The 27563-nt window shown below is 42.5% G+C and overlaps 1 protein-coding gene across 15 annotated transcripts in view; it reads left to right on the forward strand.

The window, feature by feature from the left end:
• The first annotated feature begins 1442 nt into the window (after positions 1-1442).
• Positions 1443-27563, forward strand: part of LOC148473391 (uncharacterized) — a 56071-nt gene continuing 29950 nt past the window's right edge. For 6 of the 15 annotated variants that reach the window (XM_088459645.1, XM_088459643.1, XM_088459644.1 and 3 more), the window contains exons 1-2: positions 1443-1630; positions 23262-23303. The gene's annotated coding sequence lies outside the window, so the exon portion shown is untranslated. The other 9 variants (XM_088459649.1, XM_088459646.1, XM_088459651.1 and 6 more) reach the window with 4 other exon arrangements.

The raw sequence follows: 27563 nt of genomic DNA on the forward strand, positions 1-27563 counted from the left end.
TTATACAGTGCCCCCAGTAGTAGCCATTCCTATGCAGTGCCCCCAGTAGTGCCTCTTATACAGTGCCTCCAGTAGTGGTCCCCTATGCAGTGCAATTTACAAATAATGGTGATACCAATACCATGCGCCTACTGAGCAGCCCGTGATCTTAAAGTGTAAAAAAGTGTCTCCTACAATTCAACAACATAGAAATAATTTTTTTACCAAAAAGATCTTCAGGCGCTATCAACCTAATTCTCCCTGAAAGGAAAATTCCAAAGGTTGATGTCCTAACATTCAAACAAACAGAAAAAGAGAGAATCCCATAGTGTAGTATTTAGGGTTCTTCTAAAATGTCCCAATTTTTTAAAGTCTGTCAGGACTCGTACCAAATCTGATGGTCTACTATAGATAAAGTAGACAAAACAGCAATTGTGACATAGGAAATTCGTGGATCTCTTCCCAGAATGGATATTTCTCCTCATCTAGGTATAGGGTTCCCACGATGGTTTATAGAATGAAAATGACAATACCAAATAGTGTGACTGTTTTAATTCATATACACATACATAGTGGTCCCCCTATGCAGTGCCCTTCATACAGTACCCTCAGTAGTGGCCCTTCCTATGCAGTGCCCCGTTATGTAATGCCCCCAGTAGTGGGTCCCCCTTATGCAGTGCCCCGTTATGTAATGCCCCCAGTAGTGGGTCCCCCTTATGCACTGCCCCTTTATGTAGTGCCCCCAGTAGTGGGTCCCCCCTATGCAGTGCCCCTTACAAATATAACACATAACACAGATTACTTACCTGAATCCCCGTTCCTGTGCCCGCCATGTCCGCTCCTCTGTCTGTCCTCCTGCTCGGCACTACTGCAAGAACCGGAAGGCAGGAGCTCAGCTCCTTCCGTGGATAAAGCAGCTAATGAGAGTCTATCTGACTCTCATTGGCTGCTAAAACAAACACATCGCCGGTGGCACTGCCGGCGATGTGTTTGTTGCTGATTGGCACTCCGGCAGCAGCAGGTCATGGAGGTGGAGCGCCAATCAGCAGCGGCACTCCTCCATGCGGCTCCTCCTCAGCAGTGCCCGGAACGGACGAGTGACAATGGAGCCAGGTGCCCCCTTCAGGGCTGGTGCCCGGCAACAAATGACTCCATTGTCTCCGGGAGTTCCGGCCACTGGTCATTGTGTGAGAGAGTGCATTAGAGAGCATCTTTGGTGCAATCATGCCATACCACTGTAAAGTCCACAGCATAACATGACTGGGACTCATCATTCACAATAGCTAAAAACCAGACACTACAAAAACCTAATATATGAGAACCAGAATAACCGCAAACAATACTACAGCCAGAGACTAATTTTCTTTTTATCTCTTATTAACGAGGCCGCCCCTCTATGACGCGGTCGTGACACCTTGCCTATAGCATTAGCATAGCACAACCCATGTGAGGAGGAGCCACCATTCACAGCAGGTCACATGACAGTGATGTCAGCACACGTTACTGCCTCCGTTGCTGCAGCTGAGCTCTAGTCTGCGGCATCTATGATCTTCTTCCTGCGAGCGGGCAGTAACATGGTACAATCTGCCGTCAGCAGGGCCGGAGGATCTAATTGCGGTGCGTCCCCTGCACGGCCGCTGTATCAAGGCAGGTACGCCGCATCTCCTCCTGAGGCCTGACTCCTGCTCTCTTATTGTAGTAGGCCTTTTTCCTGTTGACATGCTTAGTAGGGAAAAACGCTGCTACAGTTGGGGAAGAGAATAACCTCAGGTAACCCATACACGCAATAATGCTGGATTATGTGCTTGTACTCTCTATACAACTCCCACTCTGACTCATTTTTTTCAGGGCTTTTTTCATGTAGAATGTGAACTTGGTACCGTAAAATGTAGCCATGTATTGCATATTGATGTAATATATAGTAATGTTTTGTAGCCATTCAGTGCTGTGACATCCTCCAGTAAATGGCCTCTCTACACGATCCTGTGTAGCACCGCGAAGACAGACATATGGGGAATCCAATAAGTCTTCACACCGCACATGTGCCGGCATTGTTTTGCGATCCAGTCCTTTGTCCACGTCACTAGTTATGGCTATCATTAACAGCTGTCAGTTTTGCCATCGATGGAGGAGAACCAATGGTTCTCCATCAATAGCAGAGAGCCTCCGCAATGTTTTTGTTATTTTTTTTTGGAAACCCACTGATGGCCATCCCTACAAGTCACAGGGTGGATGCTAGACACAAGGGGCGGAGCGATGGAGCAGTGTACTTCACTGTTATTCTCCACCCAGAAAACTAAAGGCAGGTATCCACTTGCCGATTAAAATGAGCGATTGAATGATATTGTTCTCGTTCAATCGCTCATTAATAGTGCACAAATCGGGCATGAAAATAACCAGTGATGCGCGCTCCCGCTGGTCGTTTTTTACATCCATCATTGCCTGAACATGATGGTCAGTCTGCCGATAACACATTGGGCATGTTCAGGGATGAGGGAGGGTGTCTGCACTGAATTACATATCGTTCAGTGTAGGCACTGCAGGGGAAGAGGAACGACTGTATGATTGCAACATTGTAATCGTACTGTTGTTCCACTATCTGCTATGCACCTTAAGTTTCGGTTCGTTTTGCATTCTGGAGGTTGGTAAATCTGATATCTTTGCTGTGGCTGCTGTTGCAAATGCAGTATCAGCCATGGTACATTTTGTGAATACTTAATAATTACAGGTATAACCCTGAAAATGGCTGTTTGTTGAGAATATCCTGCAAATATTGTAATATCATGTTGTTACCAGTCTACAGAAATGAGTTATAGTGAATCAGTGGCAAAGCATATTTAAGATTTAGGGGGTTATTTATCATAGAGATATATAATTTAAAAAAAAGAAACCAACCAATCGGCTCCAAACTATTGTTTTTTAAAAGAAAGCAAATTTTCACAACCTTTGGCGCTGCCCCATATAGCAGCAGAAAAAAGATCAAAATATAAGTCACCAACTTACAGATACATATAATAATGATCTTACAAGTCCGCGCTAATGGGATGTTCCAAATAATGAAGCTTTTTCACAGACTCCGGACGTATTTCAATCAGTCCATATGAAAAAACATTAAAAACAGAGAATTCTTTTATCATACAGTTCATGCCATACATGTTGTACACCTCGGGTGTCAGAAGTGAATGGAGGGGTGATGATAGTCCCAATTCACAATGGTAGTAGATCTTCAGAGAATGTTCTAAACGTCCATGAAGATAAAACCACACCGTGATATCAACAAATAGTGCTTACATGTAAGCTTACTTGGATAACGTGATACAGGTACGTAGCGGTTTCTTTTAATAATCTTCTTTAACAGAAGTAACTCCACAGATTCCACATATGGATATGGTCCACAGAGCCCCAAAAAATAAAGGGACCAAGAATGGCTAAAACTCCAACTTTATTATAAAAAACATATGGAAACACATAGTAACATACCCTATGTGCTTCCAACAATCCTACAGCGAAAGATGGATCCCGGGAATAACACTAGGTAGGTATAATAGACCGCACAGGGTAAACTAAAATACAGACACTAGGACGCGTTTCGACGCTCTGCGGCGTCTTTATCAACTTGAGTGTCTGTATAAACAAGAAATATAAACCCAATTGGGCTACAAAAAATATAAAAGGAAATTACTGCAGGACAAAGTGCCATGACTTACCAATAATTGCGGCGAGTGTTAACATACGGCCGCCATCTTGTTTGAAATGACTACATGCCCCATAAGCCACCACTGGTATTTAAACCCTATGTGGGGTAACTGGATAATTCATAGGACACTACAGTCACATGGTATACCTCACTATAAACGTCATCCAGGCATGCCGCGCATAACAATATGACGCGGACCACGTGACTCAGCGGGCATCAATTTAATTATAAAAACTTCAACTCCCATGGGGCATCACAGTTACATGGACATGTATTGATCTTATCACAAACGTCATAAGCCCATGCCACGCATGACAATATGACGTGAATCCGTCGTGACTTAGCGGGCGCCATTTTAGTAGTAAAAACTACAAATACCATAAAACATAGAGGAAGAATGTAACCGCCTCTTACGGCCCTACTAACTCCAATATATGATTAGTAATAACCATCGCGCAAGAACTCTAATGCATAACTATATCGAAGACTTATTAAAATAAAACTTGATGAAAATAAATAAAATGAATAAAAAACGGGTTAGAAAACCTTGCGGTTGCTACACAACCCAAGGAAAGGGATTAACCAACGACATTATAGCCGGTTTCCATCTTGTACATAACAAGTAATGAAATAAACATAATTTATAAAAACCATTTAATTTCAAAATCGGAATTTAATCCTTTAGGTTTAAGTGTCTGAAGATCATATATACAACGCATCTCTGTTTTGGCAAGTCTAATATCCCTATCCCTAACTCGCCAATTATCCCTAACATAAGCAATACCACAACAATGTTTCAAACCCTTAATAGAGCTGTTATGTTTTTCCTTAAAATGCATAGAAAATGGGTGATTCTCAGAACCTTTAGTGATATTGTACACATGTTCCGCCCATCTTAATTTCAACTGACGTTTAGTCTTTCCAATATATGTTAGATCACATTTACATGTCAACGCATATACCACATAATTAGTATGACAAGTAATGAAATCTCTGATCGGAAAACAGTGACCATTAATAAACACTTCAGTCACCTTAGACTGTGGGATCTTGCATGCCTTGCACATTTTGCAATCTCCACACCTATAGAAACCTTTGTTCCTTGGTAATAGGTGTCTTTCATTAAGGGGAAGTGCACTAGATACCAATCTATTTTTGATGTTAGGAGCTTTTCTGTATATGATTTTAGGTTTTGATGGTAAGATCTCTTTCAAAAGATCATCCTTTAATAGGATTCCCCAGTGTTTTCTGAAATACCTTCAATATACTTGTATTTGTTGGTAAATTGTGTGTTGAAAGACACAGTATAATTATTTTTACAGTTTTTATTTTTGTTGTCTTCCAACAGGCACTTTCTATCTGCCTTTTGTACTTCTTCCATATCGCCTTTTAATTTTGAGGGACTGTACCCTTTTTTAATAAAATTCTTAATCATTTCTTTGGCCTGAATCTTATATGTAGAGTTGTTGGAACAATTACATCTAAGTCTCAACAGTTGTCCCTTCGGTACGTTCTCCAACCAAAGGGGAAGATGGTTACTTTTTCTGTCAATATACGTATTGCAATGCGTTGGTTTCCTTAAATTACTGGTCTCAATTTGACCGTTACTCACATAAATTTGTAAATCTAAAAAATTCACAGTAGCTTTACTATTGGAAAAAGTGAGAACTATGATCAACAAATTCTTATTAAGATATAAGCAGAATTCCTTCAGCTCTTCTTCATCACCATCCCAAATAAATAAGATGTCGTCAATATAACGCCACCACTGCACCAGGTTTGTGCCCCAGCTATGCCCAGACCACACATGAGACTCCTCCCATTCAGACATGATGGCGTTATATTGACGACATCTTATTTATTTGGGATGGTGATGAAGAAGAGCTGAAGGAATTCTGCTTATATCTTAATAAGAATTTGTTGATCATAGTTCTCACTTTTTCCAATAGTAAAGCTACTGTGAATTTTTTAGATTTACAAATTTATGTGAGTAACGGTCAAATTGAGACCAGTAATTTTAGGAAACCAACGCATTGCAATACGTATATTGACAGAAAAAGTAACCATCTTCCCCTTTGGTTGGAGAACGTACCGAAGGGACAACTGTTGAGACTTAGATGTAATTGTTCCAACAACTCTACATATAAGATTCAGGCCAAAGAAATGATTAAGAATTTTATTAAAAAAGGGTACAGTCCCTCAAAATTAAAAGGCGATATGGAAGAAGTACAAAAGGTAGATAGAAAGTGCCTGTTGGAAGACAACAAAAATAAAAACTGTAAAAATAATTATACTGTGTCTTTCAACACACAATTTACCAACAAATACAAGTATATTGAAGGTATTTTCAGAAAACACTGGGGAATCCTATTAAAGGATGATCTTTTGAAAGAGATCTTACCATCAAAACCTAAAATCATATACAGAAAAGCTCCTAACATCAAAAATAGATTGGTATCTAGTGCACTTCCCCTTAATGAAAGACACCTATTACCAAGGAACAAAGGTTTTTATAGGTGTGGAGATTGCAAAATGTGCAAGGCATGCAAGATCCCACAGTCTAAGGTGACTGAAGTGTTTATTAATGGTCACTGTTTTCCTATCAGAGATTTCATTACTTGTCATACTAATTATGTGGTATATGCGTTGACATGTAAATGTGATCTAACATATATTGGAAAGACTAAACGTCAGTTGAAATTAAGATGGCCGGAACATGTGTACAATATCACTAAAGGTTCTGAGAATCACCCATTTTCTATGCATTTTAAGGAAAAACATAACCGCTCTATTAAGGGTTTGAAACATTGTTGTGGTATTGCTTATGTTAGGGATAATTGGCGAGATAGGGATATTAGACTTGCCAAAACAGAGATGCGTTGTATATATGATCTTCAGACACTTAAACCTAAAGGATTAAATTCCGATTTTGAAATTAAATGGTTTTTATAAATTGTTTATTTCATTACTTGTTATGTACAAGATGGAAACCGGCTATAATGTCGTTGGTTAATCCCTTTCCTTGGGTTGTGTAGCAACCGCAAGGTTTTCTAACCCGTTTTTTACTCATTTTATTTATTTTCATCAAGTTTTATTTTAATAAGTATTCGATATAGTTATGCATTAGAGTTCTTGCGCGATGGTTATTACTAATCATATATTGGAGTTAGTAGGGCCGTAAAAGGCGGTTACATTCTTCCTCTGTTTTATGGTATTTGTAGTTTTTACTACTAAAATGGCACCCGCTAAGTCACGACGGATTCACGTCATATTGTCATGCGTGGCATGGGCTTATGACGTTTGTGGTAAGACCAATACATGTCCATGTAACTGTGATGCCCCATGGGAGTTGAAGTTTTTATAATTAAATTGATGCCCGCTGAGTCACGTGGTCCGCGTCATATTGTTATGCGCGGCATGCCTGGATGACGTTTATAGTGAGGTATACCATGTGACTGTAGTGTCCTATGAATTATCCAGTTACCCCACATAGGGTTTAAATACCAGTGGTGGCTTATGGGGCATGTAGTCATTTCAAACAAGATGGTGGCCGTATGTTAACACTCGTCGCAATTATTGGTAAGTCATGGCACTTTGTCCTGCAGTAATTTCCTTTTATATTTTTTGTAGCCCAATTGGGTTTATATTTCTTGTTTATACAGACACTCAAGTTGATAAAGACGCCGCAGAGCGTCGAAACGCGTCCTAGTGTCTGTATTTTAGTTTACCCTGTGCGGTCTATTATACCTACCTAGCGTTATTCCCGGGATCCATCTTTCGCTGTAGGATTGTTGGAAGCACATAGGGTATGTTACTATGTGTTTTCATATGTTTTTTATAATAAAGTTGGAGTTTTAGCCATTCTTGGTCCCTTTATTTTTTGGGGCTCTGTGGACCATATCCATATGTGGAATCTGTGGAGTTACTTCTGTTAAAGAAGATTATTAAAAGAAACCGCTACGTACCTGTATCACGTTATCCAAGTAAGCTTACATGTAAGCACTATTTGTTGATATCACGGTGTGGTTTTATCTTCATGGACGTTTAGAACATTCTCTGAAGATCTACTACCATTGTGAATTGGGACTATCATCACCCCTCCATTCACTTCTGACACCCGAGGTGTACAACATGTATGGCATGAACTGTATGATAAAAGAATTCTCTGTTTTTAATGTTTTTTCATATGGACTGATTGAAATACGTCCGGAGTCTGTGAAAAAGCTTCATTATTTGGAACATCCCATTAGCGCGGACTTGTAAGATCATTTTTATATGTTTATTATTTTTTAAACACAGCCTGCAAACTGTAAATTGGAAACTGATTGGTTAGTACTTTCTCTCACAATTTTATCTCTCTCCCAGCTTTGATAAATACCTCCCTTAATTCTGTAGTGTAAAGGTGCCCATCCACTAGCAGACATGAAAACGACTGCACGATTACGACATTGTAATCGTGCAGTCGTTTGTCAGTCTGTGATGAGCCTGCACTGAACGAGCTGTCGTTCAGTGCAGGGTCATCAATCATCTGCAAACATGCTGAACCTGACGATATCCTCAGGTTGTACAGCATGTTAGCACGATGATAGATGTCTAACCGACCAGTGGGAGCACGCATCGCTGGTCATTTTAGACATTTTTTGCAAACTATTGAACAATCGTTATCGTTCACTTGCTCAACGTAATAACTTAATCGTCTAGTGTATGGGCACCTTTACTGTGTAAAGCATACTATAATGCATTATATTCTTTCTTATCCTATTGATAATTAAGAACAACTTAAATGGCCGGATGCAGAGTTGAATGTATTAGGGCAGGCATGTCAAAATCCTAACCGGGCCGAATATACAAGGTCTAAAGGGGCCTCTCCACTAGGCGACCTGAAAGACTGAATATCTAGTGTTCAGACCTTCAGGTCGCCGAGGTGCGGTGCCCGCACTGAATGGCGTTCACTGAACGTCATTCAGTGCAGGAGCCCGACCTATCTCTGAACATGCCGAACCTGACGAGCAGTCTACAGGTAGATAGTCGGGGTTGGCAAGGACCCAGAGTGCACGCACATCTCTGGTCTTTGTCGGCTATCCATTACCCGACTTTGTGAACAATGCGACCAAAACCTCCATCCCCGCCACGACAGTAGCAGAGTTTGGCGAGATAACAGGTTCCCGGTGAGTGTTTTTAATATTGATTATGTGGCTATATAAAGGGATCTAATGCCTACTGTTAGCCATGTTTCTGATGAAGGACCTATTAAGGTCAGAAACGCGTTAAGCTTGCCTCTGTGTCGTGTGTGGTGGTATTGGCTATAGCTACCTGTTATCTTTGGTAACTGGGGGAGACGGAGTCCGGACCTGTCATTATCTCCAGCCCTTACTTCCATCTGGGGAATCCAAAGAGGACCTTGGATGCGCTGCTGCCTCACCACGAAGGATTTTTTTTACATGCTATTTTTACTTCTTGACCTTGTAAGTGCAAGGTGTCATTAAAACTTACCTTTTATCATAAGGTTTTGCACTCTCTTTTGTTTCTGTTCTTGTTTTCCCCCCATTTATCTGCACTTGTTGTTGAATATATGGGAGACACACCTGTTGTTTCAGATTACATATATCTGTGTAGCAAATCCCTAATAAGACGGACTGACCTACTGTATAAAGAAGGAAAACACTAACTGACTATATGTGAAGTGAATTTATTTACTGTGGTGTTTTTTTGTTCACTTGATGTCACTTTATTTATTATTTAAGTGTGTTGATTTACTCACCTGGTTGTTATACATGTGTAAAAGGAAGCGCAGATTTATTACACATTTTATTTTTATTCTATTGGTTCATTTGGGGTTGTGGATGTACACTCCCTTTGTGTAATTTCCAGCAGCATATCCTATCTTTTAACAGCGCACTGTTTAAAGCACTGTTCTCATTATTAAGGGTCTCTTGTCCCAGCATGAGAACTCGTAGACTTGGTGACTCTGCAGCAGCAGGAGACCACCAGCAAAATGAGGAAAGTTTCACAAACACCCCCTACGATCTACATGGGGAATTAGACACTCAAAAGAGACTTTGGGAACTCCGCACAGAATAGATAACTATCACATAAGACTATTAGGGGTATTCAATATGGAGCGAAAACTCAGTTTTTGCGATGTTTTCGCACCAATGACGTAATTATCGGAGGTTTTGGTTTTACACCGTATTCAATTTCAAAGACTTTTCGCAGGTTCGAAAAGTCTTTGAAAAAAAACGGGGATAACTTTCCACCACTGAATAGGTGGCGAAAAAAAGTGCAGAATTGGGGTTTAGGGGTGCAGGCTTAAAAAAAATAGCTGCACCCATGGGAATGACATTTTAAAAATAACTGTGTCAAAAAAAGTTTAAAAAAAAAAATATAGACACCCCAAAAAATGAATTAAAAAATTGGGGTGAAAAAAAAATTTTTTGGAAAAAAGTGTTTAAAAACAGGGAAATAGGTTCAGGGCTATTCTGCGCGTCGGGCCACGTACTCCACAGAAGTCTCTGTGCGCACAGGAACTCCTCACACCACGGACATCAGTTGGCGGCATACATACCCTTTCCCCACCGTTGTGCTGACAGGTACTTCATTTCTTCTCCCTCACGGGACTCTCATCAGCTGCTGGCTATACACTTTAACCCTGCAATGCTATGGTAACAGGGTGAGTGTACCGCCCGCACTGACAGCAGAGAAAGTACTTTATTGTTTCTTCTCTGTGCCCTGGGACATAGACTCTCATTTCCACTCCAATGGTAATTACAAGACTGGTAAAAAGCAGATCTATGTCCCTTTAAGTGTCTGTTTCTCAGCACACTCTAATCGGGGGTATACCATTACAAGGTCTATGCAGAGGGACGCCTCATGCTATTATAGTATAGTAATTTAGAACTATATGTCCATGGTGTTATGGCAATTATCTGTCATTATATTATGTAAATATTGAATGGTGACATTTGTTTAGCATTACTGCATTTTCGCCTTGACAGTCATATTTACTAACAGCAATTGATGTTATCTTATGTGCTTTTCCAGACTGTGACTTATATTTAGAATTAGAAGTTATGCACATTCCTGACTTTGTTTTTCAGGAATCATATTTATATAGCATTCATGTAAGCTATTATACAGTTGCATACGGCTTTCAGGTATACATGCAATGGATTACAATGCACTAGCCCTTTATTAACAATTGCTGCTATTCATGTCTTCTTTGAATATCACTATAATAATTTTTTTTTCATGATTGTTCCACATGTTAGATCATCTGTTTGCAAACCGCAAATATATCATGTTGCACTAGCACTTTTGATCTGTTTATTATACATTTTCTCATATTGTTATTTATATTGATTTAATTTTTTCACTGTCTGCATGTACATAGTGTATACTTTGAGAAGCAATTCTTATATTTATGATGATATAACTGTCTTTTTCAAGGATAAAAATAAGTTGTTTTGGTTTTCAGAGTTCCAACTAATGAATTTTTTTAATATATAATAATAAAAGTAAATTTTTAATATTAACACATGACTTAGTGTGCCCCAAACTAGGGAGTTGTTCTTTTCTCTTCCTCTTCTCTTCATATATCACATGTCATATCTACATACATCTGTATCATACACACATATAGATAGATAAATATATACTTCTTCTCATTCTACATATGCAATGTTCTACCCAGAAAATGTTTCCAGCCGGGTGGGGTCCTTCGCAATAATATATAATGATTTAAACTCGGGGCACTCTCCCTGGCTCCAATACGGCACATCTCCGTACAACCTACTGTCTAGCACTCCCGCCCCAATGCGCCACATCCTGTCATCCAGAACCCTCACTAACGTGTCCTTATGCCAGACGCACTGAGAGCTAGGGGTGTATCTAAGGGCCCAAGCACCCCAGGCAAAGTAAGGGACTAGTGCCCCCTCCCCCCATATTTTAGGAAAAACAAAAAAATGTAACAGTTGCTCCCTTTCCCATCACACATAACAATATAGATAGACAGACCTATAGGGCACAATTCTATTCTACGCGATGTGAATAGCGCCGGGAGTGAGCTCCCGGAGCTATTCAATACACAGCGCTGCTAAGCACGACTAAGGATTTCTTCTCGCTCCCCTCCGGGGATGCAAGCAGAAATCCAACAAAAGTCCCGGCGCGAGGCTGTTTTCTGCCCTTAGCGCCGGGAAAACAGCAACGCGCTAGTAGGTTAGGTCGGGGAATGCCAGTTCTCGCATCTAAACACCCTGTTTAAGGTGCAAGAACAAGCCTTCCCCGACCTAACATCGCGACGAATTGAATAGCTCCGGGAGCTATCTCCCGGCGCTATTTACATCTTGCTCAGTTGAATCGTGCCCATAGATAGATAATGAAAAGAGGCTGGTACTCCCTAGTTGAATAACGGCATGACCGGGTGCCTTCTGTGGGAGACAAGGTATGTAGCAGACGTAGAGCAGCAGCACTCACAGGAATTCCAACACAGAAAGGTTATATACATACAAAGCTATATCAACTTTTCAGTTTAATAACAGTCTGCCAATCATTTTGCTCTGCGGCCGCCCCAGGGTCCCTCTCCCTTCAGCAGTAGCACACCACTTCGGATCACATCAGTAACAAAGATCCGATCTCAGACACTGCTGGCCAGGGTATACGCTCCCCTCTCCTAAATCCGGCTCTACCTGCCCTCTTTTATTATGAGACACTGCTGTTGCCGCTGTGTCACAGAGTCCAGAGCTCTGCGTGGCTGTCCTGATTGACTGCAGAGACTCCGCTTGGATAGGCTGCAAAGTCTCCATCCCACGAAGGGGTCTGTCCCACTGGTGATAGGTTGTCACATCCGGCATCCGTGTCCGTAGCAACATGGATATATTGGGGGTGACCGTGCGACATGGGACACGGCACATTGGGGCGGGAGGGAGTGCCGGGCGGTGGGCTGCTGGGCGTTTTGCCCGAACAAAACAGCCTGGGGAGAATACTGATATGTTGACGGAGGTAAAGAATACAATATAATTCAGAGTATTTAATATGCACACTCTCAGAAAAATAACACCTTTTAATTCAGTGCCATTTTGTACTAATGTACGAAAGACTGATATTATCGCCGGTATGTACCCAATAAGAGGTAGACCGTGCTTGGTATCATCCCGCACGTGGTGGTTGATCCTGAGCAGAGCTGGGTGTGGGAGATACTGTCCCCTACTACCAGCTGCATTGTGTTACAGAGTCTAAAGATGGGAAGAAGTCCAGACCTTGGAGCTATCAGGCTTTTACAGAACTTTGCACATAAGAGTGTTGTCTTTGGATGGGCATACTGGAGATGTTTGACGTGACTGACATTGGATACCCTGTGTGTTAAGCCCCAGAGGGTTCACTTATCACAGATTTGTCTACGCAGCCTACGTAGCCCTTTGGGGCTTATCTCAGATTTTTCCTAGCAACTCTTGAGGCTGCGTAGAAAAATCTGTGATAAGTGAACCCTCTGGGGCTTAGCGCATGGGATAATGATACCTCTGCTTTAGCCGTGAAACCCCGCAGCAAATGTAATCTGCACCTGTGTTTCAGCATGTCAGGTTTTTGTGACTAACTATCTTCCCAAATCAAATCCTCTGATCTTGAATATCAGTCACTTTCAAAAATAAATCCCTTACTACAGATAATTAATCAGTCATGTATACTTCATGTCTCATCTTTCCCTAATGAGAGTATAATTATCAATAGTTTAATACAGATGGTATTTACTGCAGGAAATATTTGTTGATCCACATTTAGTATGCTTATATTATGTTTGACATACTTAATCAAATGGTACTATGATCCTTCAATTTGGATAATTCAAAGAATTGGCCCTGCAGACCACATGTGCTGCCAAATAAAGCATAATAATATTCCCTTCGTTATGTTGCTACTATTTAGTCCTTGCCATACATACCAGTAGTGCATGTCCACCATCTGTATGTCACCTGTTAAGGCTTGCAGGCCCCACATTCTAATCTGTGATATATATATATATATATATTAGAGATAGATAGATAGATAGATATATATATATCTATATATATATATTAGAGATAGATAGATATATCTATATATATATATATATATATATATTAGAGATAGATAGATAGATAGATAGATAGATATATATATATCTATATATATATATTAGAGATAGATAGATATATCTATATATATATATATATATATATATATATATATATATATATATTAGAGATAGATAGATAGATATATATATATCTATATATATATATTAGAGATAGATAGATATATCTATATATATATATATTAGAGATAGATAGATATATATATATATATATATATATATATATATATATATTAGAGATAGATAGATAGATATATCTATATATATATATTAGAGATAGATAGATATATCTATATATATATATATATATATATATATATATTAGAGATAGATAGATAGATATATATATATTAGAGATAGATAGATATATCTATATATATATATATATATATATATATATTAGAGATAGATAGATATATCTATATATATATATATATATTAGAGATGGATAGATAGATATATCTATCTACCTCTAAAATATATATATATATATCTCTATCTCTATCTATCTCTATATATATATATATATATATATATATATATATCTCTATCTATCTCTATCTATCTCTAATATATATATATATATATATATATATATATATATATAATTAGAGATAGATATGTGGACACATCTATGTCTATCATCCCTGGGCTACATAACATAACTCATGAGTGTTCTATGACACTGGAGCGCTGAGCATCTTTTCGTGCAACTTTTTACTAGGGATGTGCAGGCTCGGTTCTACTCGGTTCCGTTCGGTTCTTTTTACCGAATCTTATTGGCTATCCAAAACTCGTGACAGCTGAAACCCAATAAGATCCGGTAAAAAGAACCGAACGGAACCGAGTAGAACCGAGCCTGCACATCCCTACTTTTTACCTTCCATTAAGTATTATTTGCACGCTGATGCGAATAGGACGCACAAGCAGCTGCTGACTAAAATGAAACGCGGCATGCCTATATTCTGTGTGCAACTGCGGGTGTATCTGTGACACTAACATAGCGTTTCCTGTGCAGAAACACCCGCAGTTTGTGTTAGCCTTCCTCATATAGAGGTGGCATATACAATCTCACATTTGAGTTACTGAGTAGGCACTGCTTCTCTCATGGTAGTGTCCAGAATGATGACTGTGTAGTATATTTCATCTAAACAACTACAATTTCAACTACATATGTACAAATAATAAGCACTTTTTACCACATTGTTTCCAACAGTAGAGTCATGTGAACATGAGACCTCAGATTAGTCAAGACTCAAACTGTTTAAATTATGCAAAAAGAGATACTTAAAACCCTCCATTCACCGGGGGTGACCGCTGCACCACCATTTTCCACACCCGTGGGACACTGTGACCCGCGGGAGGGGACAGAAACTGCAGACTGTTTCAGTGCCGGAGGGTGCTTTCTGCCCTTTACAAATCGGGCGGGGCGTGGTGCCCTGCTGAAACAGCCTAGCGGGAACACTGGGGCTTGTGACAAGGATATGCCCCCTCAGGTGGAGCACCTTCGATGGGTGCAGAAACTCCCTGCCCACACCCTCATTGCCCTGCTCTGCCTACATTCTAGCGGGAACATATGCGAATGTAGGGCTTGACAAAATTTTCTAAAATCTAGGAGCCAGGATGAAAGTGTAGGAGCCAAACGGCCCGCCCCCCCAAAAATAAAATTTAAAGGAGTGAAGAGCACATCTCTGTGTGTGTGTTATGCAACCTTCATAGACCCTATGCAAGTCCACAAAATGGTCACAGTTGCATGGGTACAGTAAAATGGAGGCCCCCTCACTGCTCTACACAGCTCCCCTGCTCCACCCTCCAGTAATAACGAACCACATTTCACATAAAATAATGGTGCCAGAAAGTACAACAAAACCCCCTCCCCTCGTGGTCACACCACTATCCCTCTGAAGCCGCTCCGCAAACCCTGGCCACGTATAGGCCCTACTACTGGAGAGCTCTATGCAGCCGGAGATAGGAGACAGACAGCCGGGACGTACAGGATCAGCGTAGACTGGGCCAGAAAGCAGGAATCGGAGCAGGCCAGGATGGAGAGGAGTCGTCTGCGCAGGCCAGGACGGACGAGGCACAGCAGTCACCGCAGATGACACTCAGCACATGCACTCCTGTGCATGATATGAGCACCGCAATAATATAAGCATGAATCCCCGCCGGAGCTGATGAGGATCTGCTTCCTCCCTCACTGCAAAATCTAGTAGCCAGGCAGCAAAATCTGAAAGCCATGGCGACCTGGCCCCCGGGATTTGTTGAGCCCTGTGAGAATGAATAAATAACAATGTGGGATTATCCTGCGAGCCATAGCGTAGTCTCCTGCATTATGCAATTATTTCGTTTATCAGTATAAGAGGGCGATTCAATTGTTTTTGGATTTTGTAACGGCGTCTAAAGTGACCAATTGTCTTCTGTGACCAGCTGCACTTAATTCCCAGGACAGCCCTGTTCTTGCGTCCTAATGCACAGGAATATACTTTAAGCCGCTTCTCTTGTCCTAACTGCTGGGTGCGTTGTAGTTAGAGCCCCGAGGCCCTACATTATGTGGATTCCTGCTCGCACCTCAGGAGGGAGGGTGCAAGCAGAAATACGCGACAAGTGCAACCATAGGCTGATTACGCATAACATTTTAATACTGATGTGTCCACATACATCTAGCCTCCTTGCACGTTAAACAGCCTTTCTAGTCGTGCCATGCCGTGTGACTTTTTCACTTAAAATCCATCCTATTCGCATCACTTGCGAATAAAACGCATTTTAATGTAGAAGTTGCACAAAAAAACGCTCAGCGCCACCGAGTCACACGGCGCTCACGCGCTATGTGTAATGCGACTTGTAGCACACAGAGAATCGATGTATGTGGACACGTGTAGCTCCTGGTCACTTTAGATTGGAGCTACAATACCCAGAATCATTTGAATCACCCCCTCAGAGCAGATTAGAACGCGGGTCATCCTGCAAGTCTTAAGGTGTATACACACGGTCAGATGAGCGATTGAACTATTTGTAAACTGTTTGCAAATGATTGAATGATTTTTGACTGTGTTAAAATGAATGGAAATTGTCCAAAACTGGCTGCAAACACATCAGATGTCAGATATCGTTATCTGACAAACGGGAACGCGCATTCTTCATCGTTGCATACATCAGATTTTCCTTCAGATATGAACGATTCAACGATTTTTTTTTAGATCTGAAGAAAAATCTGACTACTAGTACCAGCGGGCCCTTAATGCCCAGCATGCTTGTGCTTCACAAAGTACCAGCATGTGGGGGAAGCTTGCTGGGATCTGTAGCTCGCCAGCAAAAGACAATTTTAATACAACTATCTTTTACACTACACTTTACACAATCAACCCGCCACCCTCCGACTGGGGATAGCCCCGGGCCTTCAGCCCAGGCCTGGGGTGCCCTAGAGAGGGGGACCCCTTTATACCTGACCGCTAGTCAGCCCAATAATGTATTGGCTGGGGGACCCGGTGAAAGGGTTCCCCTGGCTGTGGCAATACACCCCTGATAGAGTCTGATGCAGGTTATGGAAAATACAGGGGACCCCCTACTCCTTTTGTCCCCTGTATTTACACAACCAGGATTGGCTCTGAAAAGTTCAGTGCTGGTTATGCTTTTAGGGGGGGGGGACTCCACCACATTTTTTTTATTTTATTTAACATGGCATCTGCTTTATATACCCTCTAGATCAGGGGTATCAAGCTCGGGCTATCCAGCTGCAGTGGAACTACACATCCCAGCATGCCCTGCCACAGTAGTTTTAGCATGCCCTAATAGCAAAACTGTGTATGTTGGGATGTGTAGTTCCACTGCAGCTGGATGGCCTGAGTTCGACACCACTGCACAAGATAGTACAGCCCATTATTTAAATTTAGCAGAAATTTTTAAGATGCTCGTCGGGTGTTTTGGAGAGCAAACTATATATGGTAAACGATTTGGAAATTGTTAACTACGCACAATATATCGTTTGGGTGTTGGTAAGCTTGCACAGTGTGTATGCACCATATCATTTGTCCAGGAGTTCCAGGAAGTTCAAAGGAAATTGTTGATGACATTGCATTGTTTGCAAGACGTCTAGTGTGTACCCAGCTTTAGGCCCCTTAACTCGTATGATGTGTGTGAAGGCTATAAATGGCATTGAATATCATTCCATTACTTTACCCCTATGACAATGTATGGGATATGTATTAATCTGCATGGAATAACATTTAGACTGGGCAGGGCAGAGAGGGAACTCTCACATGAGCTAATTGGTCTATACAGAAACAATTGTAAGGATCAGTACTATGGCATGTAGTGATCCTTTCGCCCCTATACCCTAATTTTGAATCTATACCTATATAGATTCAAAATTAGGGCTAATACTCTTTCTGCCCGATGCAAAGTCCACATAAATCAAGACATGAATGCAGAGCCTGTGTTTTATGTATGGAATGGTCAAGGGAATAGTGCAGATAGGTAGTGGTGAATATGGAGGGGTCAGGGAGGTAGTGCAGAGAGAGTGTTTGGGAAGGAGGGGTCAGGGGGTAATGCAGATAGGTAGTGGTAAGCATGGAGGAGTCAGAATTAGTGGTGAGCTACCCAGTAACTCTTGGTTGTGGGTAAATGAGACCACTACACATGTACTAACATTATGCCATGCTGTAGTGCCCCCCACAATAGGCCACACAGTGCCCCCCACATTATGCTGCACAGTAGTGCCCACACATGCCACCTATAGTGCCCATGCCCCACATTATACCACACTTTAGTGCCCACAATTTATGCCACCTGTTGATCTCTGAGTTCAAGACGCATGTGCTGAGCTCCAATCAGAGCTCTGCACATGCTCCTCCGACCCCCTCTGCAAAGACTACTGGGATTTATTACCCAGTAGTGCACTGAAGTGCTGAGTCTGAGTCTGGTCCTCTCTGCATGTAGCTGCTGGCTGGGTCAGTCACAGCCTTCATGACTGCCCGGCAAGCAGTTGTACTGCAGGCTGCTATACAAATAGCGCCATAGGCCATGCCCTCCTGTGATAGAGGACGTGGCTACAAATCACTGGGGCCCACCTTGGATTTCACCGAATCCCCGGTGGCCCAGTCTGAGACTGGCCCTAACTTTCTATTAATCTTGAAAATTAAATTCTTTGTTTTTAGTTGTTTTTTCTTATTTACCATGTGAACCTTTCTTATACTTTCACCCATATTTCGCCCTCATCTTTTTCTCCACAGGTGACCTTTCACCTAGATTCACACACACACACACACACACACACACACACACACACACACACACACACACACACACACACACACACACACACACACACACACACACACCTTGCTACCTACAGTTTTTTTTTTTTTTTTATACTTTATAACACTTGTATATCATTCATAAGAGATTATATATTAATACTGGTACTTGGAAATGATTCAGGATTTCAAATACATAACAATATTATTTAGTAATTTGTTCAGACTCTTAGGGGACAATTCAATTGTTTGAGAGAATTAGCTCCTGTCTGGGAGCTCATTTAATTGTTTTGGGCGACCAGTCCCGAGGCTGCTCTTATTGTGGGTGTTCACAGCCTCCTGAGGTGCGAGCATAAAGTAGGGCTTTGGGGCTGGTCGCAAGTCCTGGGCAAACCATTACTGGGACGTTCCCGGCACTTAGCATGGGAGAATACACTTATGCTACTAATCCAGTGCATTAGGGCGTGAGAATGTGGCCGTCAGGACTAGCGCGGGACAGGTCATGCACACGAAAGAATTACCTCCTGGCCACTTTTTAGAATCCCACCCATGGTGCTACTGTATATTTTACTGTGTACTAATAGAAGTTAAATTGTATTATTTATTGATAACTATATACATTATAGTGTATATTAATTTGCTCTCCAGTTATTAACATTGCTATATCTCCTGATAGATCAGCATCGTTGGGCTTATGGTCAGGTTATCAAAACTGACACGGATTGATCTATAATTACTGTGATCACTAGCTGGTGTAACTAATATAATGCACACTTAGGGTGTTAACTAATTCTACTTGGTTAATGTATTTGTAAATACATACAGCGTAGTGTCCACTATAGGGAAGGCAGGGCAGCTATCTAAGAAGGGGACTTTGCACGTGCCCGGAATTGGGGCGTGGTCACTTGAAAAGGGGCTGTTGCCTTGAAACGCATCCCCTTAACACCACTGTAGGGGGCGTGCCCAGCACTCACAAAGATGCTGGTCTGCCCCCAACTTCTCCCCACAGTGTGAATAGATGCTCTTCACTCGCAAGTGATTGTATCACCCCAAACCTCTTTCGGGTGGGGACAGCACTTTTCAGCAGGGCAATTAGGTCAGGAAGCTGCCAAAATAGCTTAGCAGGAATTCTGCGGTGATTACATTAACACTCTTTGGACTTTGACATGTATTCTATTAAATGAAACCACACAATATCATTCTTTAACCATTACAGACATGAAGGACCTACACAACTTGAATTATATATATTACGCCAAGAAACAAAACTGCGGCACTCCAAGGTGGTTGCTGTAAAAAGGTATATATTTGGCAATAATCTTGCCGACGTTTCAGAGCTGCGCTCTTTTATCAAGGCAGCCAAATATACAATACTGACATCGAAGATGACAAACAAGACATGTAAATAACACTCACAGCAGTTTTGTTTCTTGGCGTATTTTATATGTGCTGAGGGTACCCAACAATAACTCCATTAGTAGCAACGAGTGCCAGTCCTCTTGTGCATCATATATATATATTATAACTTTACCATGCTTTTACATTTAGCTAACTTTAAATATTTGCGACCACATGACGTATTTGTAGTTGACATAGTGAAAGTTAAGTTTTAACTAATGTTGCAGTGTACTATTGAGTTGGGACCACATTTTCACACCTTAGTGGACTATGGGGCTGATTCAGCTAAATGCAGATTCCTGATTATCGGGAATCTGCTCGTGTGCAGAATGGGTACTGCCTGATTGCACGCAGACCTTTCTATGCCTCTGCCTGGTTGACAAACAGGCATTTAAGGGGTGGTGTGGCAGCAAGGATGGCCGGCCCTCCCCGTAAAAGGGGGCGTGTATGTGTTTTCTGGGAGTGCCAAGGCCAGGGGCTGCGTCCAGTTTATTGGCCTCGCAAAATGGCCAGCCTGAGTAAGGCGAGACTAAAGCTGCATACACACTGGGCCTAATTCAGACCCGGATGCTAAGTCGCGATCGCTCGCTGCCAAAAGAGGCCGGGTATGCAATTTCTGCGATCGCACTGTGTGGTGTAAGGACGCCCTCTGTCTCAGAGAGCGACGGCAGTGAGCGTACTCTGGTGTATAAAGACGCCCACTTTCCTTTCTTAACACACGTCATCTCCAGGAAGTGTATGATTAATCGGTAACATCGAGAGCCATCGGAGCTGCACGCAGCGCTTGAGGTAGACCCTACCCCGCCGCAAGCACTGCGATCAGTACTGACTGAAATACAACCAGGTGATGTGTACAATGACGCATGCCCTTTAAACACCGTTTTTACGCCCAGACACGCTTGCGTTCGCCCCACCACTCCCCCGTTCACAAGCACCTTCCCCTGTTACCACCCACAAAATGGCACTATCTGTCACTCAAGGTATCGCTCAGTCTTTGTTCTACGAGCGCACAATTCCCGATCACAGTGACTGGCACGCGCACTTCGATGCAGACGAGCGACAATCGCCCTTAGCGATCGCAGCTTAGCATCCGGGTTTGAATCAGGCCCACTGTACGATCTGTACCACCAACGACTTGAAAGATATCTTTCAGTGAGTCATCCTGCCACATCTCTGAACAGGCAAAGTTGACGATATCGTCCAAGTTGGCCTGCATGCATAGACGAAAGATATTATCGTTCATGCGGGAACGGTCAATCGTTCATATCGTTCATTTTTGTGCAGTGAACGATTGACCGTTGAACGATATCGTTCAGGAGAATTGTCCCGTGTATGCAGCGTTAAGCTGCATACTAAATATTCAATTAAATTGTTGAACAATTTTCCTTCAACTATCTGTAGTGCAGGACAAACGATATTTGGCGTACACACTGAGGGATATCTATCTTTCAGTGAAGTCACCCTGCCACATCTCTTAACAGGCAAATCTTGATGATATCGTCCAAATTGGCCTGCGTGCACGGACGACCATAGACGTATCGTTATCGTCCATGCGGGACTGGCGCATCGTTGGTCGTTTGCTGCATAAAAATGTATCGTTATCATAGATAACGTACCGTGTGTACGCACCTTTACTCCGCTTGCCAGCGCCCGATGTTGAACCAAGCCTGCACCCTCAGTCGCAGTGCTGGGATTGCAAATGCAGCAGGGGGTCATACATCTCCTGCTATATTTGCATATCAGCAGTGTGCAGCTTTGCAATTACGTTCTAAACTGAATCACCCCCTCTATTCTCAGATAGGAGTTCTCAAATCCAGTCCTCAAGTATCACCTCAAGTCATGTTTTGTGAATCTCTTTAATGCTCGGATGAGTTGATTTATTTTGCTGGGTCAGTGATTATACCACCTGCTTCCACATGCAGAATTCCACAAAACATGATCTGTTGGGAGAACTTGAGGGTTGAGGACCAGAACCACTGCTCTACCATGATGGGCTAAATGTAATGGGTTGTGGTCTTACGATGTTAGCGGGGATCTGTGCAAGTCTCCCTGTATTTTTAAAGAAACAACCATTTTAAAGGCTAAACCAAGGGGGTGATAAAGCTATCGCCCATGCATGCCAACCTGGTTGATATCGACCAGGTTACGTAGGGACCCGCAATCGTAGGTCACCTGCCCGTCGTTGGTGGTGTGCTGGATGATCGATATCTATCATCCAGCACACCGGGAAAGTACAGGTCGGTCAGTAAGCGATACCGTTATCTCTGTTTTGATCGTACTGTGTACGCACCTTAAGAAGACTTTTTGATAAGATTGCCACAATGATTGTTTCACAGAAATAAGCGTTTTACAATATATAGAGGATACTAACAAATACTGGTAAATGGAATCCATATACTAACCCTATAGCACCTACCAGTGGACACACTAGTGCAACACGACTCTGCATATATTGTTGATGACTATTAAGAATGTGTTCTAGCATTATCTGCCGAAATATTTGGTGCTTTTGTGTGGATAGTGAATTGTTTATTTTAGATCACTTTTATACATTTTAACTTTCACTAAAATTGTATCGCTGGCTGTATTTTCACACCTTTTTAATACATAGTTGTAACCCCTTTTCCACAACTTGAATATGAAATATGCGAGTATGGGGTATTTTCTAAACAGATTTAGTGCCTCCACCCAAGCTATGAGAGTTCTATGTGGGCCTGTTTGGGTAAGCCCAAACCCTCTGTACTTTGTGATGTGTCCTAAAACAATAGTTATACCTTTTGCCCTTTTTCTTCTCTTTTTTTTTTTTCAGAAATTGAATTAATGTTAAAGCAATTCACTTCACCTTACACAGGTAAATGATGCATAACAGTGGTATGTATTGAGAAAGAGTATGTGTATGTATGTATGTGTGTGTGTGTGTGTGTATGTGTGTTTATGTATATATATATATATATATATATATATATATATATTTTGTATTCCACTTCAGGGTCCACAGGGTGACCTTGGGGTATAGGTGATGCAGAGACATCTGGGCACCATATGCAGTAAATTTTTCTCCCAGGATGCATTTGGGTCTCCCTCTATACCCTGCCTCCGGGCCAGAGACACATCAGTTTCGTTGGGTGTCCAGCCGGAGTTGGGTCGCTGCGCGGGGATCCGCCCCCTCTGAGGTCTCCGGCTGCCTTTTTCTCCTGACTGAAGTCGCAGATCACACAGAGGGTGCGGAGCCCGGGTCCCCCTACATACCTCTCCTACTAGAATTGGTCAGTGTATGTGGCACTATATCCTACCAGACGCTAAGTCTGCGTAGTTGATTGGTAGTGCCATTAAGTGCAGGTGTTGTTTGTTCTGCATTGTATGTGACTGCATGCTAGCGCTGTCTGTCTGAGTTTCACTTTCTTCTGTCAGCCATTTTTACTTTCCCTGTGTCTTTTTTTTTTTTTTCTCACTGTGCCCTCATAACAAGTGTTGTCAGGGTACAACCTCAGTCTGTTTTTTTTTTTACTGTATGTGGTGGGTCACATACAGTATACTGGTATCCTCTTCACCATATCTGGTAGTGAGAGTGATATGCCAAGTTTGGCTCCCGCTTGGCTGGTATGTAAAAGGTTTACAGCAGAATTATGGGTGGGAGACATGGTCCTTGAGGAATTATGTTTGAGGTGCTATGTTCCTCCAGGTCTGTTTACGGTCTCTGCCACTTTGCTGGAGCCCTCTTGGGCGTGCTTTGCACAAGCACTGATGGTCATTGTGGGACGTTTAGCAGGCCTCCTGTGTTTTCCGCTCTAGGGTTTACACATCAGCAGCTTATGCCCTCTCAAAGTCTGCTTCAACCAGCTACACCCATGCAGGTGTTGTCCTCCCAGTGGGTTAATACGATTCCCAATGCATTAGAGTGTAGCTGAGGTGCGACAGGGGTAGGCACCCCTCAGTAGACTGGATAAAAGAGTTTAGCTTGAGACGGTGGCAACTCTGTATGATGATGATGATCTGTCATCTGATGATGGGCTGCTCCCGGAAGTCTCAGACTCCGAGTCCCCTACATGGGAGGTAGAGGCCAAGTCTAAAATTTAACTTCTGGGTCTGATACAAGCTGTGCGGGCAGCCTTAATCATAGAGGTGGACGAACCTCCAGCACCTAAGTCCAAACATGAATTTTTCATGCAACTGCTATATTTTCTTTGACCAACTGGTGGACCACCTGGAGGTGGCATGGAAAACACCTGGAAAGCATTACCAGCCACAGAAGCATCTGTCCTATGCTTACCCTTTTGCTGCTGATTATTTTACTAAATGAGGAACTTCACCAGCGGTGGATTTCCATGTTATGCGCTTGGTAAAAAGCGCAACCCTCCCAATGCCTTCCATGTTGTCACTGAAGAATACTACTGATAGGAAGGTGGAGGTTTGCCTGAAATCCATTTATTCCCTCTCAGGCGCCGCATGCAGACCAGCTATGGCTATCTGCTGGGTGGCTCGGGCTATGAAGTGTTGGGCTAACACCTTGGAAAAGTCCCTTGTCTTCGGATGCTACCGGGGAGCAGTTGAATCTTGTGGGCAACCTCCGAGATTCAGCTACTTATATTAATGAGGCTGCCTTAGATGTCAGCTTATTGAATGCTAGGATTTCCGCTGTGGCCATTGCGCTCGCCGCTTTCTGTGGCTTCGTTCTTGGAGGGCAGATGCGGACTCCAAGAAGGGTTTAGAGTATTTACCTTGTAACGGTAAAGTTTTGTTTGTCCCTGATTTGGATAAAATTGTGCATACGTTGGCAGCGGCTAAGTCTACTTGTCTGCCTTCTGCTCTTGCTACTTCGGGGTCTCGTACTCAGTCCTTTCGGACCTATCGAGCCCCAGGTAAGGTTAGAACTCAGTCCTTTCCTAGGCCGTCAGCCACCAAGAAAAATACCAAGCCTAAGAAACAGGCTTGGAGTGCGATACGTCCGGCTTCCAAGCCTGACGACAAGCCCTCAGCATGATGGGGGTGGGCCTCCTCCTGGGGGATCCCAGGGTGGGAGGCCGACTTCTTCAGTTCGCACAATACTGGTTTCAGACTACCACAGACACCTGGGTGAGAGAAGTGGTCTCTAAGGGGTACGCCCTCTCCTTCCGCAGACTTCCTCCCCATAAAGTTCTTCTGCACCGGCCTCCTGTCCAACAAGGCCTTGGCTATTCAAGAGGCAGTACAGTCCTTGCTTCAGGCAGGCGTCCTTATACCGGTCCCATTACCCCAGAGGGGAACGGGTTGTTATTTTAGCCTTTTCTGGTTCAGAAACCGAACGGATCCTACCGACCTATCAATCTCAAGTCCCTGAACTAATTCCTCAGGGTACCTCGGTTCACGATGGAAACACTACGCTCAATCATACTGGCTATGGAACCTGGGGATTTTATGGCGAATATTCAGGATGCATACCTGCATATTCCGATTTACTTCAGCTCACCAGCATTTTCTCAGGTTTGCTGTGTCACAACAACATTTCCAGTTTCGGGCTCTGCCGTGTAGCCTCTCTACTGCAACTCGGGTGTTTACAAAAATTATGGCAGTAATGGCTGGGGTCTGCCTGTTACTATACCTGGACTACCTTGCTGTTGGTAGGGTCTCCAGAGGTACTTCACCACCACCACCTACAGCTGACTATCTGTGCTACAGATGCACGAGTGGTTGATCAATTGGAAGAAGGCCTCCCTGATTCCATCTCAAAGGATGCTCCATCTGGGAGCTCTGTTGGTTTCACAACTGCAGAGGAATTTTCTGACCGCAGAAAAGATCTCCTCCACTTTGCAAACACGAGTGCGCAGATGCCGAGTGTCCATACACTCAGCTGTGCAGTTGCTGGGATCCATGGTGTCGACGTTCGATATGGTGGAATATGCCCAGTTTCATTCCCGGCCTCTGCAGAAATTGATCTTCCAGGTGGGACGGATTACCCCATCAGATAAAGGCACAAACGATAGTGCTCTCTCCGGAAGTGTGTCTGTCTCTTGCTTGGTGGCTGCAGACTGGTCACCTCACCAAGGGGCGCCCATTTTGGGTTCCGGACTGGGTCTTTCTGACGACGGACGCCAGTCTCCAGGGTTGGGGAACAGTGACAGGTCCGCACTCCTTTCAGGGACTGTGGACAGCCGATCAACCTATTTCTAACTTCAGGCAATCATCAGGGCCCTGCAACAAGCCAGACTCCTCCTGCACGGAAAACCCGTACAAGTCCAGTCAGACAACGCCACAACCGTGGCTTACATAAACCATCAAGGAGGGACTCGAAGTCAGGTGGCAATGACAGAGGTGTCGCGCATTCTGACATGGGCGAAAGGCCATATAGCCAGTGTTAATCCCAGGAGTTCTCATTTGGGAAGCGGACTTCCTAAGCCGTCATGACGTGCATCCCGGGGAATGGTCTCTTCACCAAAAAGTGTTTCAATTTCTAGTGGACAAGTGGGGCCTTCCGAATGTGGACCTCATGGCCTCTCGACAAAATCACAAACTTCCTCTGTACAGATACAAAATACGAACAGTAACGGCGCTGTGATTAACAGTAAAGAATATTCTACTGCTGCTCTCTGAGTGGTGACTAGCCACTCTAATGGGATAAACCCAAGCAAAAAATAGTGTAGAAGAAAGCGCAAATAGAATATTGATTTGATATATTTAATATAAAAAAATGTTAGACCTTAATGGTAAAAACAGGGGAAGAACCACCTGAATCATATATAAATCCACAAAATAAGTACAAGAGCTGTATATATATTCAACAGTATAAATTTAAATTGAATTCACATATAAAATAGAATTGAATTAAATAATATTAAAATAAAATACATGTATAATTGTTGCATATATATTGATCAAATTGTTCTATATATATCCTTTATGAGACAAAAGCCTCAATCCGATGTTATAGGTATACAATCATTCCCAAATGATAAAAGGATTCCTGTTAGATGAATAATATAACCACTTGTGCATATTGCACTAGTATTGGTTAATTGAACAATGGTATTGTGCACAATACTAGCTGACCTGTTATGTAACTCCCAATTGCGCTCCGAAAACAAACAGAGGGCAGTGTTCCGAATGCCTCTCTGATGTTGAAAAGTCATCGCACAGA

The sequence above is a fragment of the Taudactylus pleione genome, unplaced genomic scaffold, assembly GCF_031769625.1.
Source record: "Taudactylus pleione unplaced genomic scaffold, aTauple2 ptg000923l, whole genome shotgun sequence".
Taxonomy (NCBI): Eukaryota; Metazoa; Chordata; class Amphibia; order Anura; family Myobatrachidae; genus Taudactylus; species Taudactylus pleione.